At 31.8% G+C, this 7,182-nt stretch overlaps 1 non-coding gene across 1 annotated transcript; it reads left to right on the top strand.

Moving 5' to 3' along the window:
- The first annotated feature begins 4,094 nt into the window (after window positions 1-4,094).
- On the top strand, window positions 4,095-4,167 carry TRNAR-ACG (transfer RNA arginine (anticodon ACG)). The gene has a single exon. It is a non-coding gene; the product is annotated as a tRNA-Arg (tRNA).
- Window positions 4,168-7,182: the final 3,015 nt, after the last annotated feature.

Here is a 7,182-nt window from a genome sequence, read left to right as displayed (position 1 = left end):
TTTGGTCGCCTAGAAATGTTTTAGATGCATAAATTAAATACTGCGAGTAGAATAAATCTTGGTCTTTGAAATAATCGAGTATTTTTAGATAAGTATTTTTATAAGTCCAGAAAAAAATAATGTATAAGGCCTATGAAAACTGCTTTAAAGTTCAAAATCTCTTACTTACGGACCCATTTTCGGTTATGATTTTATTGTATTATGTGGCAAAGTAAGTTATTTATAAAATGATCGAAAAAAAAATTTATGCCCGAACATCCATAAAATAAAAGAAAGGGCACTTTTTGGCCATGTATTTTTCGTGCATAAATGAAAACAGGCGGATGGTGTTAAGCGGGAATTTAAACCTTATCGCCATCTACGTAAGGGTTATTATTGATAACAGCTCAATTTAAAATATTACACGACGTAGTGCATCGCCTTAATCAAAATAAACCACTTTTATACCTGTATAATGACGCTGTAGATCCAGGGGCATATAATTTAGCAACAATATAGTCTGATGAAGACACGTGCTGGTCACGTGCTCCAATTACACATTATTGACACAGCCCCGCCCACGTGTCACGTCACGTGGCCTCCGTGACGTCACGGCATTAATGAATGCGAAAGTGCAATATACTTTGAGTGCGGGGTGTAGGGGCAGCGGGCACCGGGTGATGTCGATTCATATTATTCTATGAAGAACACATAGTGGGAGGCTAATTAGATTAGGTTGTAGTTTGTATCGTGGAAACGATGCTGCCTAATGAAGTCAAGACTTCTAATTCGGATGGGGGATGATTTTTGCTGAGGGGATGATATATACAAAGGAAAGTGCATACCGCCCATTAAAGATAGCACCTAAAAGATTTTTAAGTGCTTGATTACTACCCGGTTTCGACCGTGATTTTTTCTTATTCACATTTTCGTCTCATTTTCACCATTTCATCCATTTAACTACATGGTGTGACAATCCCAAACATTCCAACATTTACTCGAAAATTAAAGCTCAAATCAAAAGAGTCGTACCACAAAATCTATTCCAAATATTTATTTATTTATTTTTATTTATTAATCTTAAGTTAGCTCACATCTTCGTGTGTGCTAATAGTTTTATAAACATATAAACATGTACATTGTTTGGCAAACATAATCTTTCTTTAAATATTTCAATAAAGTCACAAAAAAAGAAACATTAATAATTGAGATAGACATATTTTCTTCGGGATTTTGTTATAGAGTTGAACGGCCTGGTACATCAGAGATTTTTGGGTGCTTGTTTTTTTTCTTGTTGGCAATCTAATTTGCTTAGAATTTCTCGTCCCGTGTCCGTGTATCTCGTTATTGTAATTTATTTTTCTTTTCAGTTCCTTAGACATCATCCCTAAGTTAATTTTATGTATAAAAATAAGTACATTCAAATACACAGTTTGCTTCACCGTCAAAATATTCAGCTCCTTTAACATGTCTCTTATCCGTGTGTATATGTTGCGCTTAAGTATTATTCGCATTGCTTTATTTTGCAGTTGCATTTTTTTCATTTTCTCTTTATTGCAGAGAAAAAGAATACTTGAACAGTAATAAAGTGTGGTGATATAATTGTATTGTATATTATCTGGCATGTTTCTTTATTTACTTTGTTTCTGATTCTACCAAGAAATGATATTTTTTTTGCAATTTTTTTAATTGTATAGTCTGCATTTTTTGAGAAGTTCAATTTTGAGTCTATAATAACACCTAGATATTTAATTTCTTCCACCTTTTTTATGATTTCTCCATTTATAGAAACCTTTGGTTCCTCATGCGTATTTGTTCTGCCTATATGCATGTATTTTGTCTTATTTACATTTAGTTTTAATTTATTTAGTTTGAGCCATTTTGACAATGTTTCTAAGTCACTATTGATCTTTTTGATTGCTTTCTCATAATTATCTTCTGCAATATAAATTAGTACGTCGTCTGCAAACAATCTTATTTTGCAATGTTTTAATATTTTTACCATATCATTTATGTAGAGTATAAACAATATCGGACCCAATACAGATCCTTGCGGTACACCCAGCTTATTTTCAATCGGATTTGATATATTGTTTCTTATCTTTGTTGTTTGTTGTCTGTTGCTTAAGTAGTTTTTAAACCATTCCAGTTCTTTCCCTTATATTCCATATTTTTTAAATTTTTTAATAACTCTTTTTCTATCTATTGTTTCAAAAGCTCTCTGAAAATCTAAAAACACCGCACCAATATGCAAGTTTTTATCTATATCTTCCTTCCAATCATCAATTACTAAATTTAACGCTGTTTCACATGAATTATTGTTCCTAAATCCAGATTGTTCGTCACAAAGGATGCTATTATTTTCCAAGTATTCTTCAAGTTGAGATTTAATTATGTATTCCATCACTTGCTCATATTTTGGTAACATATTTACAGGTCGAAAGTCTTCACATTTTTTTGTGTTCGAAATCTTTGGAATCGGTGTCACCATAGACGTTTTCCATGATTCAGGAAACTTCCCTGTTTCTAACGATTCGTTTATTAAACTAAGAAAATCTTCTCCTATTACAGGTAATGCATGTTCTAATATTTGAATAGTGATCCCATCTTGGCTGGGCTTTGATTTGATTTTGGACAGTATTCTTTGGAGTTTCTGGCCGTCTATTTTCTTAAACTTTAATTCGCAAGTTTTTTCTTCAAAATTGAAAATTTCTTCTTCTTCTATGATTGGGATATTTTTGTTAATTTCTTCTATACTTGTCACAAAATATTTATTAAACTTATCAGCCATGTTGTTTTCGCCAGCTAATTCGGTTGGGAATATGATATCTTTTTCCACATCTTCACATTTATTTTTCATCATTGACTTAAGTGTTTTCCACATTTTCGTTGGATCTCCCCTTTCCCGTTGAATTTTGTTGATGAAATGTTCATTTTTTGTATCCTTTATAAGTTTTGAGTACTTGTTTCGAATTGTTTTAAATCTATTCCAATGTTCGTTATCCTTTGTAATTTTTGCTATTTTATAAGAAGTATCTCGTTCATATTGCATTTGTCTTAGTTTTTTGGAATACCATTGATTATTGGTTTTAATTACTATACGTTGTTCAGGCATTATTTTATTTATTGCATCAGTCATATTGGTTATTATAGTTTATTAATAGATAAATATGATATATATTAATAGATTCACCAGTTTCCCGCTTGTACTACATGTTTCCAGACACCGTCTACATTAATTAATTAAAAATATATATTTCTTAAATTAAAAAAACTTGAAAAAAAGAAAGCGGTGTCTTCTCTGATTTTTCGGAACTCAAAAGGAGAATACAAAGCTTCATAGATCTTGATTAATGCTGCGTTTCTGAATTATAGTACATACATAATTACGGGCAAAAAAGGATTTTCAAATATCAACTCACTGTTGAAATGCAATAATAGTCAATTCGTTATAATTGATATCATGACAGTCGTTGGAATTGCAAACAACGCTACGCCATCTTGCTTTTTAACCGAGTAAATTTTTTCCAGATCTTTTTTTTGTTCGGAGACAAATAACGCTTCTATAAAAAAATGGAAAAAAATTGTAACTGCGTGCATTATTCTGATGCATGCAATAACTGCCCAATGTTTTCCTAGCTTGTTTACTCGGCAGGGTAAATATTACGGGTGGCGCGTGTTCAATGTTTAGGCCCGCCAAGTCTCGCCGACGCGCAACACCACGCGACACGATGCAACGAGTTTTCCCCTAGTCCCTAGGCTCGTAGCCTGCATTATTCATTTGAATTGCCCAAGGGAAATTTTAGGGAGAATAAAAAGGACTATTGAACAATTTTCTATGCAGTTACAGTTTACGAACCATATAAAAATTTTCCAGGATTATTACAAAAATAATAATTTAAAGTATTAAAATATTAAATTATTTATGAATATAAAATTATTTTTTATCAAATATTTTTTGCTAATATTCTAGATTCTCGTCGATTGTACAGTATAAATAATAATTTTTATTTTATTAAATGTAAAGTGACATCTAGCGTCACTTTTTATAAGCTTCACCCAATGAACATCATACTTTTCCTATTTATACCTTATCTTGGCCGTTGCTTCATATGGGTCTTGTGGCGCAACGGATAACGCGTCTGACTACGGATCAGAAGATTCCAGGTTCGAATCCTGGCAAGATCGAAATATTTTTTTTAGCTTTATTGTCTTCTCGTTAATTTTAATTTTTACTGACACTTTTTTTCCTAGTTATTGCAATATTTCATCAAAATATAACGAAAAAATTACCTTCATATGTTCTGATCAATTAATTAAATATTTTTATTAGATTTATTTTCAACTAACCAAATACAATTACGAAATTGCCCTACTAAATTGGATAGTAACAAAATAACCTCAGACGTTGGACCACACGTGCCTATTTAGAACATATAAATATCTACCCATTATATATATATGTAGTTAGGTAGTATAGGTACTGAGTGCAACTTGAACTGTCAGAGTAGTTGGTGGGTGGAAGGCTAAGGGTTGTTCTGAGGACGAGGACCGTGGGCTAGGGATGGGGATGAATTCTAGGGGTGTGCCCGCTCATGACACGGCGGTGGCCGATCAATAAGTCAAGTCCCGGAGGACAGAAGTTGGGGGGGGGGGAGGTTGTTTTCCGGAGGGTTGTATGTAGACTGCACACTGAATTATAATAGCTGGTATAACTAGGAACGTACCCTGGAAAACGATGGATTTTCTTTACAGTGTGAACGAATGTTGGTTCTTATGTATATTTATTTTTACGGGTTGCTGTTTTTTCTCATACCATTATGTGGCTTAAATAAATTGTTCTGTGCGTTTTGATATTATCGTATTAACCTACCTGCCTTAAGGAAGATTGAAAAAAGAGTTATCGTTGTGATATATTACATCATGGACCTAAAAAGCCCTCGACAGAGCATTAATGTGATTTTGTATAAATGGCATTGAAGCCAAATCTATGTTGAGTGGAAATTGTCCGGCAGTCATCCTGTATGACAAAGTTTTGTATGCAGAGTTGTGCACAATGAACTATTATCATTTTATTTTTGTGTTGTTAATGCAGTTATAACGGCTAATGATTTTTTGGGATTTTGACAAGACAGGTAAAAGGATAGTCATTAAAAAAATTAAGTAGTTTAGGTTCATGTATTACACGCAGTGACGTTTCTTTGAACAAATGGTATAATTCCTTATTTGAATTTTTTTTAAACTGTACGAAAAAATATACCTACGCTTTATAATTAAGTAGGTAGGTATTTAAGTACCTACTTACAAATCTTATGATTGAGTAGGTAGGTATTTAAGTACCTAGTTACAAATCTTATGATTGCTGAGTAATTTTCGGTACTGATTTAGTAAGTAATATGAATTTACACAAATACTTTGATTACGCGAGATCTACTGTTTATAGAACTACTAGTAATACATGATTATTATAACTTTCTTGGTGATTTCTTTTGCAACTTTATTACTTTGGTGTTTAATTTGTTAGATTGTAAAATCCATATGGCTTACCATACATAGATTCAAAATGGGATATTATTTTTTGAAAATGCTTTAAATGTCTCTTTTGACTTTTCATAATTTGAATTTTTGAACGAATTAAATCAAAATGTCACAATTTTAGACGAGAGCATTTTCAAGAAAATCTGCCAAAAGAAAAAAATAAAGCGAACAGATTTAATTCAATCGAAAAAAACGTGCTCAATGTGTCTTCGATATATTTATGAGCTTATCTTTTAAACAGTAAAAAACATCGTATCTCAAATAATTTCAAACGAATTGATCTTGTGTTTCTTCTTTGCATAGGGGCTGTTTTCTATTATTGGCTACGAGTAGAAAAATTGCTTGGTAAGCTTTTAAAAGCTTTTTTTGCGTCCATATTTGAAGAAGAGATTCAGGATATTGAGAAACAGTTTTTTCCACTTTAGCACGAACCAACGGAGGTAGGTACCAACATATACGTGCGTTATATATACTGCAGTATGGAGTCATAATATAATTTTAAAATTATTAGATATTTTATGAGTTTATTTTGCTGCGGAAATTAACACTTTGGATATACTTAGGCTTTATCACACGGAAAAAATGACCCAGTTAAAAAAGTGATAGCATGCACATTTCTGATAAAGGATTAGTCATTCAGAGACCTTGTGCTCTTTTCCTAATAAATATCCTGACGGAATGCGACAATATCAATATTAATATTTGCATGAACACGTGTTCCGCTGTCCTCTTTGATACTTTGTTAGGAACTCTGTCAATTCATACTTAAAAGGTCTGCAGTCCCGTTTTCAACAGGGAAACGAATAATTTGATCAGATTTTTGATGAATTACCAGTAAGTTTTCTCCGTGCACTGAAATAACCTACCAGGTAAGTATGGTACTGATTATTATCTCCATATATAGTTAGTTATAACATAGATCATTGTAGAAATGTATTATATATTTGTACAGCTCCCTTGAGGTGATCTTGCACAAAAACGGCGATACACAAATCATCCAAATATTATTATTATAATTAACGGTTAACGATTTTTCAAACAAAATCCATCGCAAAAAAAAACATATAACACATTGTAAACTCACATAATTGATATTGACATTATTAAAACCAAATAAAACAGAGATGGTAGGTGTGTTATGCGAATTTCACAATATGAATTACATATTATCTAAGTCCAAGCAGGTAAATAACCGAACGTTAAAAATTGCAACTTGTAAAAGGAGTGAAAAACAGTATTTCAATTTTTTTTATTGGTGTTGGAAAATTTGATAAATTCTAAATTCTCTAAAAAACTCGGACGAACCATTTTTCATATTTTTTTAAACTTCTTTAATATTCTTGACTGATATCAACGGAAAACAAGCATTTATACAATAAGGCTATTAATATATTTTGTTTTATTTTATGAACCAGCATTATTGTTACTAACCCTTACTAAGATTTATTAAGTGAGGTTGATTATTACGGAGAAAATTTGCTGATGAAAAATATTACTAATTTATTAAGGATCTCTTCAAATTATCCGTATTACTGTAAAAAACGTGATTGTAGGCCATTAACAAAAGAATTGATAGGTATCCTGATAAACTTTAAGTAAAATACCAATGTTTTGTCACGATGTCCGAACACGTGTTCATACCTATCATAACATTTTCGCATTTCG

This window comes from Hesperophylax consimilis, chromosome 7 (genome assembly GCF_061612785.1).
Source record: "Hesperophylax consimilis isolate HC1 chromosome 7, BYU_Hcon_1.0, whole genome shotgun sequence".
Taxonomy (NCBI): Eukaryota; Metazoa; Arthropoda; class Insecta; order Trichoptera; family Limnephilidae; genus Hesperophylax; species Hesperophylax consimilis.
The sequence above is the reverse complement of the archived record's forward strand: the minus strand, read 5'-3'. Positions and strand labels throughout refer to the sequence as shown.